This window comes from Chrysochloris asiatica, unplaced genomic scaffold (genome assembly GCF_000296735.1).
Source record: "Chrysochloris asiatica unplaced genomic scaffold, ChrAsi1.0 scaffold00213, whole genome shotgun sequence".
NCBI lineage: Eukaryota > Metazoa > Chordata > Mammalia > Afrosoricida > Chrysochloridae > Chrysochloris > Chrysochloris asiatica.
The window spans coordinates 1644010-1655203 of record NW_006408731.1 but is presented as its reverse complement, the minus strand read 5'-3'; the positions used below and the strand labels follow the sequence as shown (position 1 = coordinate 1655203).

The following is an 11194-nucleotide window of genomic DNA, read 5'->3' as shown; positions in this document are numbered from 1 at the left end:
GGTTCCGACTTGATGGCACCTGACAACAACAACAACATAGGGTTTCCAAGGAGATTGGAATGGGCAAAAATATGGATCTCTTCCAATCAGTTGACCAGGTAGCTGTTTTCCAAATTTTTGGGCATAGATGAGTGAGTGCCTCCAGTGCTGCATCAGTTTGTTGAAAGATTTCAATTTGTATTCCATCACATCTGGAGCCTAGTTCTTTGTAATGCCTTTAGTACACTTTCAACTTCTTCCTTCGGTACTATTGACTCTTGATCATTTGCTGTCTCCTGAAATGGTTGAACATTTTCCATTTCTTTTGGTACTCTGTATATTCCTTCCAAAAAGCATCCTTTCTTTCTTTCTTTTTTTTTTTTTTATGCTTACTACATCATTCAATATTTTGCCCACGTTGTTATTGAGTGCCATGGAGTTGATTCCAACTAATAGCTACCCGTACAAGGTTTCTGAGGAGCAGCTGGTGGGTTTGAACTGCCAATTTTGTGGTTTGCAGCCTATTACTTATCCTACAGCCTCACACCAGGAGTTCCATTGCAAGATGAGGTTTGAATTTTTTCTTCAGTTCTTTCAACTTGAGAAAAGCTGAGTGTGTTTTTCCTTTTTTATATTCTAACAACAGGTCTTTGTGCATTTCATCGTAATGCTTTGCCTTCTTGAACTTCCCTTTGAAATTTTTTGTTCAGCTCTCTTATTTCCTCATTTCTTCCATTTGTTTTAGCATCTTTATGCTGGAGAATGAGTTTTAGAATCTCTTCGGACATCCATTTTGACTTTTCCTTTCTTATTTGTCTTCTTAATGACCTTTTGCTTGTTCCCTGTATGACGTTCTTAATGTCATCCTACAACTCTTGTGGTCTTCAATAATTAGTGTCTAATGCATCAAATCTGTTTATTGAGCTGTATCTAAGTTCAGGTGGGATATGTATGTTTAAGGTCATATTTTGGCTATTGTGGACTTGTTTTAATTTTCTTCAGCTTCAGCCAGAACTTGCATATAAACAATTGATGGTCTGTTACCCAATTGATGGTCTGGTCTGGTTTTGGCTGATGACAGAGCTTTTTCATCTTCTCTTCTCACAGACGTAGTCAATTTGATTTCTATGTATTCCATACGGTAAGGTTCATGTGTGTGTATACTTGTCTTTTATGTTGTTTGAGAAAGGACTTTCACAGTTCTGCCGTGTGATCTCCAATGTTTCTATCAGCAAGGCCATATTTTTCAATTACTGATTCTTCCTTTTTGTTTCCAAAAGACAATGGCATTTGTTTTCATTGTTAATCTATCAACAATATAATACACTATAGTTCTATTTTTTGTAATTATGAACAAATCTGTAATAAATATTCATTATGTCTTCTGTCTAAGGAGCTCTGGTAGCGTAGTGGTTACGAATCCGGCTGCTAACCTCAAGGTCGGCAGTTTGAAACTACCATCTGTTCCATGGGAGAAAGATGATTTTTCTGCTCCCATAAAGATTTGCAGCCTCAGAAACCCTGTACAGGGTCGCTATGGGTTGGAACCGACTCCACGGCACTTAACAAAAAAATCTGTGCAGATGATTTTATTTCTAGTGGATAAGTTCTCACAAATAGGATTGCTGGGTGGAAGAATATATGCATTTTTAAAATAATAGTAGGTAGTGTTATATAGCTTTCCAAAAGGCAGTAACACCTCACACTTCAAAGAGCAACATGTGTTATACTAAAACCCAAACCATTGCTGCAGAGCCTATTCTGACTCATAGGGACCCTGAACAGGCTTTCTGAGACTGTAAATCTCTACAGGAGCAGAAAGTCTCATCCCCCTTCACCTCCCCTGGAGTGGCTAGTGGGTTTGAACCGCCAGTTTTGCAGGTAGCAGTCCAATGTCTGAAGTACAGTGCCACCAAGATGCCTCAACATTTGTGTTATAGCTCATCTAAATTTTTGGTAGAAGTTTCATTTAAATTTTATTCAGTGGTATAACTCCTATTCATATCTCTAGATTTCTTCTCTAGCTTTCATTATTGCTTATCTTTCTACATTTGGATGTCTTAAAGGTGCTTCAAACTCAATATCTGCAAAGCCAAAGTCATACTGTTTTCCCAAAAATGTGATCATCTTCCAATGTTCCTTTTGTCCACTTGTTTAAAAAAAAACTTAGAAATCCCTCTTCTTCATTTGCACAAAAAATTATCAAAGTTCTATCAAATTAACTTCACAATATTTCTTAAATGCCATCTTGATACTTGATAAGAAGACTTCTTCTCTTTCTGTTGGTATTTAGAGTTACTACCTCTATGAGTATAGGTCAAGTTAATCAAATTGTAGCAATTTACCCTCCTTTCCTTTATCAGAAATTGTTTTTCTTTTTTTTTTTTTAATCTTCCTCTAGTTGAGTTCTGTTTATCAAGCCATCAAGGCTATGTCAAATGGGTACTATTTACAAGTTTGGGTCTTTTTGTGCCTCTCTCCTCACTTCATATCAGCTGGATGCCTCACTCTCAGCTCTAGCCCTCTGTGGCTATGTCCTTGTCAATGGGCTCAGGTGTCTCCAGGTCTTACCACACTTTGGACCAACCAGCCCTTCCTCTTCTCTCTCTCATCTCCAGGTCAATGGGAGTCTATGGACCATGATTGAACTCAGCCCATATCTTCATTGCTGCCTTTCTCCCTCTTCCACTCACTAGTAGACCAATGTGGTCATCAGCAAGCTTTCATGCCTGCTCATGTGTTCCCTTTGAGTTTCAGTCTTAGAGGGGGGTTTGTCCTGAAGGAACTTTGTTGCTTGCCTTCATGGCTTCCTGGTGAACATCTTGCTTATTCTTGTAGTAGCCAGTCGTACTGCCATTTTTGATTTGGGTTTTCCCCTGATGATCTTTCTTTGAAGATGTATCCTTTGTTGCTCTAGCTGTTCCAGGCTGGTCTGCTTGTCCTTTCTAGTGGGAATGTCCCACCTCCGAAGGTTCTGGATGGAGCTCAGGATTCCACCTAAGGTCCTATACACTGCAAAGGCTCCGCAAGAAGCCTATTTCACTGGGCACGTTCTAGAACCCCTTTTAGGTATTCCAAGGTTTTAGGCTGAAGACAGGCTTACAAGCTTTCCCTAATCATGTTTCCCAACATTCTTTTCTATCTTACTCAAGTGTCTGTTTTACAATAGTAGGCAAGGGAAACCAATATTCATAAGACAGTCAAGCATCTTAGTATTATTTCCCCTCTTCAAACTATGCCTGTATCCCTGTATCCCAAAGCCCTGCTGTTCCAAGGTTGAGCATGCATCACTATTTACCTCTGTCCCATTTAGCCCATGCAAACCTGTCTCAGTGTTCCCCTATCTACTTTGTTCTTCCACCTTCTCTTCCTTCACTTTCATTTTTGAAGAATATTTTCACTTTCGTTCTGGAAAGGTATTTTCTAGGTTAACAGTTAACAGCAGTCATTTTTTAAAAGCATTTTGAAAATTTTCCATTTCCTTATCACTTCTACCATTTCTGTTGAGAATTCAGTCTAATTATTCTTCTTTGGACAGTAAACTCTCTTTTATATCTGACAGGTTTTATTTATTTACTTTTTATATTTGGGATTCAACAGTTTTCCCATTATGTGCCTTGTTATGGTTTATTTATTTTTATCCTTTCTGTGGTTCATAGAGCATCTTGAATCTGTGATTTGCTATTTTTTGTCTGTTTTATAATATTTCCAACCATTAACTTTTCAAAACGTTCTTCTGTCCCATTCTTTTATGCCTCTCCCACTTGGACTACAATTATATGCATGTTAGACTTTTTCATTTTATCCTTATTTCTTCTTACACTTTCTTTTCTTTTTTTCCTCTCAATGCAGTATTCAGGATATATTTGTCTGTCCTGTATTAAAGTTCATTCAATTCTCCAAATTATTTTCAGTTATGAAACATTTAAGGTAATGCAAAAAGCATAGTAAGACTCCATCTCTGTTTGAGACACATCTTAAATTATTAATGGATAAAGTTCTCTGATGCCTGGAATTTAATTTTAAGTAATTCAGAAAGTGGGAAGTAGGAGAGAATGAGAATACATTAGCCTTGAGTTGCTAATTATCGAAGCCAGGCAATGAGTACATTGTTGTTATATTTGTTTTGAAATATAATACACATTTTAAAAGCATTTTTAATAACAAATATTTGTATAAAAAGGAAACACTCCTACTGCTGTTGATTCAATTTAGACACATTAGGACCCTGTAGGACAGAGTTGAACAGCCCCACAGAGTTTCCAAGTTTGTAAATCTTTACAGAAGCTGACTGCCACATTTTTGTCCCATAAAGTGGCTGATGAGTTTGAACCACTGATCTTTTGGTCAGCAATCCACTGCTTTATCCCTGCATCACTAGGGCTCCTATGAGTTGAAATATTACAGATAAAATTGTATCCATAGATCTTTTCTTGATCCTATTGCTTTAGAAGCAATAACTATCCAGAATTTGTTATTTTTCATTTCCATGAATATTTAAAATTATTTTTCTATATGTCTATCTAGCTATCATCGATATTATCTTAAAATGTCTGTAAATAGTATATATATTTCGCATGTCCTTTTATAAGTTTTTTATTAAACACTTTACATATAATATGCATTCCTGTTGATAGATTTATCACTACATAATTATTTTCACTGCTGTTGTGGGATAAGCACTGCACTGTTAACACAAGGTTACTGGTTCAAATTCACCAACCACTTCTCAGAAACTCTGTATAGGGTCACTATGAGTTGGAACGCCTTGACAGTGTACAACAACAGCAGCAGCACTAGTACAGGGGTCATGGTGTGGCACTGTAGAATAAGCCCTGGAGAGCTAGCCACAAGGTCAATAGTTTAAACCCACCAGCTGCTCCTTGCTGTTGTTATATTATACCATAGAGTTGGTTCCAACTCATAGCGATCCTGTATAGGATTTCTGAGAAGTGGCTGGTGGGTTTGAACTGCTGACCCTATGGTTCAAACTGACCTTTAGGTCCAGTGCTTATTCTACAGCATCACACTGGAACTCCATGTAAATACCAGGACAACACCATTACAAAATGTGAATATACCACAATTTACTTATTCTCTTATTAATGAAAATGACAGTTTTCTTACCTTTGACTGTTACAAAAAGTGCTCCAGTAAACATTATCATATATATTATCTTGTGCACATGTGTAAGAACTTCTCTAGGAAATTTAGATTTTCTTTATGATATTTTACCTAGGAGCAGTAATGAAGTGGTGAGTGCGGTAGTCCATACAATAAACACTGGACTGCGAACCACAAGGTCCACAGTTCAAGCCCACCATCTGTTCCAAAGGAGCAACATGAGGCTTTCGGCTTCAGCAATGATTTAATTAAGCCTCGGAAACCCTATACAGTTGATCTGAGTTGGAACTGATTAGAAGGAACTTTTAACAGCAGTAACAAGTAATGGAGTATTCATCTTCCAATTGTGAAACACCAGTCGCTGGAGAAGGATATCATGCTTGGTAAGGTGGAGGGTCAGAGAAAAAGGAAGACCATCAGTGAGATGGATTGGCAAAGTGGCAGCATCAATGGGTTCAAGCGTGGCAACAATTGTGAGGTTGGCCCAGGACCGGGCAGCGTTTCGTTCTGGTGTGCATAGTGTCACTATGAGTCGGTACTGACTCAATGGCACCTAACAACAACAACATCTTCCTATATATGTTCATTTCCCCTATTTTAACTTCTACCTCTTCAAGGTAGATGTAGAAAAACTCACTTCCCAACTTCCCTTGCAGTCAATATGCAGTGATGTAACATGTTGTTGTTGTGAAGTGCAGTCAAATTGGTTCTGACCCATAACGACCCTGTATAATAAGGTTTCCGAGGAGCCGCTGGTGAGCTTGACCCAATAACGTTGCTGTTTCAACAGCTTTGCTGTCTGGTGCATTAATCTACAACGCCACACCAGGACTCCATGATCTAACAGGTTTTGTTAATTCATGCAAGACTTCAATTTAAAAGAGTGTTGAGAAGAAGGAGGACACTATTCAGAATCTATTTTAGAAATTGGTGGCAGAGTTGGCCAAATTAAGAACATTTGGAGGCAGAAATGACTGAGGTCCTAGCTGTAGTATCTTGTGTTGGTTTTTTTGTTTGTTTGTTTTAAATGTTTTATTGTGAATTATGTGATAGTTTACATGGGAGAACATTAGCTTTACATTCATCATATTGTATATCATTTCATTGCCATGGTTACAATCCCTTCCATGCATCATCCACCATCCAAAGGGTATATACCCTATAAGCCTGCAAGATGAAATCTTGCTTGCCAAAAGCAAAGAATACAGCTTTCAGTACGGATTATCAATTCAAAGAAAACAAAAATCCTCACAACTGGACTGTTAAGCAACATAAGGATCAATGGAAAAAAGATTGAAGTTGTCAAGGATTTTATTGTATTTGGATTCACAATCAATGCCCATGGAAGCAGCAGTCAAGAAACCAAATTTCATTGAGCAAATCTGCTGATGAAAGACCTCTTAAAGTGTTAAAGAGCAAAGATGCCAGTTTGAGGACTAAGGTGTATCTCATCTATGCCATGATATTTTCAATCGCCTCATTTGCATGGGAAAACTAGACAATAAATTTTAAAAGACTGGAGAAGAACTGATACATTTAAATTATGGTGTTGATGAAGAATATTGAAAGTACCATGGACTGACAGAAGAACAAACAAATGTATTTTAGAAGAAGTACAGTCACAGTGCTCCTTAGATGTGATGATGGTGAGTCTTCATTTCATGTACTTTTGACATGTTGCCAGGAGAGACCAGTCCCTTTACATAATGCTTTGGAAAGGACAGGATCAGCAAAGCAGAGGAAGACTTCCAATGAGATCCACTTAGTGGCTGCAACAACTGGGCTCAAAATACCAGTTATGAGGGTGGCACAGGACTAGTGTTTTGTTCTGTTGTGCATATAAATTAGAGCTACCAACAATAGCACCTACCAACAAAACAACAATATGTAATACGATATAAATTAGGTTTGGGAAGTAAACAATATAGGGAAAACAATAGATTCCTATTGGCTTGTTTGTCTCTGGATGGTGCAAATGGTTAATAGGTTGGGCTGCTAACCTGCAGAGTATAAATTAGAGTCTAATCAGAGGCACCTCAGAAGAAAAGCCTGGTAATCTACTTCTGAAAAATTGAAAACCTATGGAGCACAGTGCTACTTTGTCACTCAGGGAGTCTCCATGAATCCGAGTTGACTCAATGACAACTATTCATTGGTTTATTTATGCAATTAATGTTCCTAGCAGGTAAATCCAGATTAAATCAGTTGCTCAAGTAGACAGAATCTGGTGCAAATGGAAAGGGGAGGGGAGGTGCTGGAAGGGGAAGATTTTCACTGTACATAAACTCCTATATTTTTGCAATTTGGAAATACGTAAAAATTATATTTATTTCAACATAAGCGTTCTGAAAATAAAAATTGGTTCCTTTGGAAGCAAAATACTTAAAGAGATACTCAACAATATGCCTGATTTTCCTTAAAAGGCCTAATTTGGTTTTAAACTACTATTGCTGAGTGCCATCAAGAGTGTAAGCTGCGGATTTTACCATAGCAGTCTTAACTAAGATCTGGCAGCGATGGGATTTGAACCCACGCCCCCGCAGAGACTGGCGCCTTAATCCAGCGCCTTAGACCGCTCGGCCACACTACCGAATACCACTCAGCTGCACTACGGAACACAACATGGTATGGTGGTTTAAACTGTACTCTGGAAAGATACAAGAATGTTTCCTATCCCGTTATTCTTTTCTTGTAATACTTGTACACGGTTGTTGTCCAAAATACCGATAAATAACGATCAAACTGTTTGGGGAGCTTATTTTATGCCATGTATTGACCTTCTATTCACTGTCATTCAGTCCTCTAAACTGCCTCGAAAAATACTTTCACTAAGATCTCCATTTCCTGACGGAGAACATGAGGCACAGATGATAAGTAACTTGCTGGATGTCGCCCCATTTAAAGTGGAATGGAAAACTTCACTTGTTATATACTTATTTATTCAAGGGTATCATCCTGAATTATTTTGAGCAAGGTTACTGAGACAAACTCAGAGCAACAACAAACTTCTGTATGGCGTAACATCAATACTTTTTAGGGTAGGAAGGTTATTCTGAAATCCCTGAGGCTTGAAATGTTTCCAGTTGGAAGCTTTTCTAAACCGGTTATTTGCAAGTGCCTTCTTAGCGCAGTAGGCAGCGCGTCAGTCTCATAATCTGAAGGTCCTGAGTTCGATCCTCAGAGAGGGCACAACATATTTTTGGCATCTCTGCATACACTCTGGAGTCCTGTTGTGGTGCTGTAAGATAAGCACTGGACCGCAACATAGGTTTGAACCTCAAGATCGATGGTTCAAACTCACTAGCTGTTTGTTCGAGTCAGCACTGGGACGGTGGCACTTACCAACATACATCTAAAAAGAAACCTAGTAGTACGGAAAATTACACCACGGATAGACTATTTGCCTATGAAACGCAGATTCCAGAACTAATTCCCAGCCAGTCTCCTGTGATGTGATTATAAGTGGAGTTACAGAATAGGTGGTTTTGACACTTTGTTGAGAAATCCTTCAAGAACTTGATTGATTTCCTTTGTTAGCAAGACAGTTTTTACAATGCACTGATTACAGTGCAAACGAATACCAAACTCCGGATTAGCTTCCTGTCAAGGTGTGGCGCTGTAGGATAAACTCTGGAACGCAAGAGCAGTTTGAACAACAAGGCCGGCAGTTCAAACTCACCAGCCGCTATGAGTCGGAACAGATGCGGATGCGATGGCATTTAATAACAACTGTAGCAAATTACTCCAAGTTCAATAAATTATAAAATACAAAGGTATTACTTTACAGTTCTAGATGTCAGAAATCTGAAATGGATTCTGTGGGACTAAACTCAAGTTGTTGGGCTAGTTTCCTTCTTTATGGAGATGCTAGTGGAGACTCTATTCCTTGCCTTTTCCAGTTTCTAAAGGCCACCCCCATTCTTTGGCTCCTAACTGCATCACTTTGACCTCTGCTTCCCTTGTCTCATTTCCTTTCCTGCCTCTGGCCCCTTTGTCTTCTTTTTATAAGGACCTTGCATAACCAGATAATTTTTTTCATTGAAAGAGCCTTAATAGTCAAATCTGCAGACTTCCTTTTACCATAAGGTAACATATTCACAGCTTTTGGATGTTGGGACATAGGTATCTTGGGATGGGGTAAAGGAGCATTATAACACCTATCACAGTCTGCTTTCTGGTCTCTAAAGATTCACATTTGTCCCACATGCAAAACCATTCATCCCAATATTCTCCCAAATCTCAACCCATTATAGTATCAACTCAAAGTCCAAAAATCTCAACTAAATATAATTAGCTCAAAAGTCGCAAATCTTATCATCTAAAGTCTCTAAATTAGGTATGAATGAGACTCTGGCTATAATCCAGCCTGAGATACAGTCCTTTCTATCTGTGAATCTGTGAAATTCAAGAAACAAATGATCTGCTTCTCAAAATACAGTGGTGGGACAGGCACAGGATAACAACTATAGACATTCCAGTTTGAAACGGGAAAAAAATTGAAAGAAAAAAAAGGAGCCACTGGTCCCAAGAAGTTTCTAACTCCAGCCAGGCAAACATTAGGTTTCAAGGCCTGGAATGAATGCTCTGTGGCTTAAGGCTAATGGTTATGCCCTTGAGTTATCTTTTAAGATTCATCCTTCCATTTTCATTAATTAACTGGATGGATAGACACAGTGGCTGCAACAACAGGGTCAAGCACAGCAATGACTGTGAGTATGGTGCAGGACCAGACAGTGTTATATTCATTGGAACCAACAACAATAACAGCATGTGTTTTCAGTTGAGTAATTTGTCAGACTGTGGTTGTTTATGTGTTGCTTTGATGCTGGAAGGTTTGCCACTGGTATATTAAATACTAACAGGGTCACTCATGTGTGGAGAGGTTTTGACTGAGTTTTCAGACAAAGACAGGCTAAGGAGAGACACACTACTTCTGAATATTTAGCCACTGAAAACCCTATGAAGAGCAGTGGAACACTGTCAGATAGCACCATAATACTAATATTGAAACATGGTGAAGAGCACCAGAATATTGTCAGATATAGTGCAGGAAGATGAGTTCCTCAAGTTGAAAGGCATTCAAAATACAACTGGGGAAGAGCTACCTCCTCAAAGTAGAGTTGACTGTGATGATGCAAATGGAGTAAACCTTTCAGGACCTTCATTTACTGATGGAGCACAATTCAAAGTGAGAAGAAACACCTGTAAACATCCATTAATAACTGGAACATGGACTGTACAAAGTATGAATGTAGGAAAACTGGAAGTTGTGAAAAAATGAAATGGAACACATAAAGATTGATATTCTAGATACTACTGAGCTAAAAAAGAATAAACTGGTTTTGGTCATTTTGAATCTGATAACCATACAATTTATTATGCCAGGATGACAAATTAAAGATGAGTGGCATCTCATTCATCATAAAAAAAAAAAAAGAACATTTCAAGATCTAACTTGAAGTTTAATGCTGTCTGTGATAGGATAATATCCATATGCCTACAAGGAAGACCAGTTAATGCCATGGTTACTCAAATTTATGCACTAACCACTAAAGCCAATAATTAAGAAATTGAAGATTTCTACCAACTTCTTCAGTCTGAAATTAATCAAACATGCAATCAAAATGTGTTGATAATTGCTGGTGATTGGAATGCAAAGGTTGGAAACAAAAAGGAAGGATCGGTAGTTGGAAAATATGTGATAGACACAATACTGGAGGTCTCATGATGGAATTTTGTAAGACCAATGACTTATTCATTGGCAACACCTTTTTCAAACAGCATGGAAGGTGACTATACACATGGACCTCACCAGATGGAAAACACAGAAATCAAATTGACTACATCTGTGGAAGGAGATGGTCAAAAAGTTCCAAATAATTAGTCAAAACAAGGCCTGGGACAGACTGTGGAACAGACCAACAATTGCTCATATGCAAGTTCAGGCTGAAGTTGAAGAAAATTAAAACAAGTCCACGAGAGCCAAAATATGATGTTGACTATACCCCACATGAGTTTAGAGATATCTCACGAACACATTCGATGCATTAGACACTAATGATCGAAGATCAGAAGAGATATGAAATGACAT

The 11194-nt window shown here is 38.2% G+C and overlaps 2 non-coding genes across 2 annotated transcripts; one reads left to right on the top strand and one right to left on the bottom strand.

Moving 5' to 3' along the window:
- Nucleotides 1-7611: 7611 nt before the first annotated feature.
- On the bottom strand, nt 7612-7693 carry TRNAL-AAG. Its single transcript has one exon. It is a non-coding gene; the product is annotated as a tRNA-Leu (tRNA).
- Nucleotides 7694-8219: 526 nt separating this feature from the next.
- On the top strand, nt 8220-8292 carry TRNAM-CAU. Its single transcript has one exon. It is a non-coding gene; the product is annotated as a tRNA-Met (tRNA).
- Nucleotides 8293-11194: the final 2902 nt, after the last annotated feature.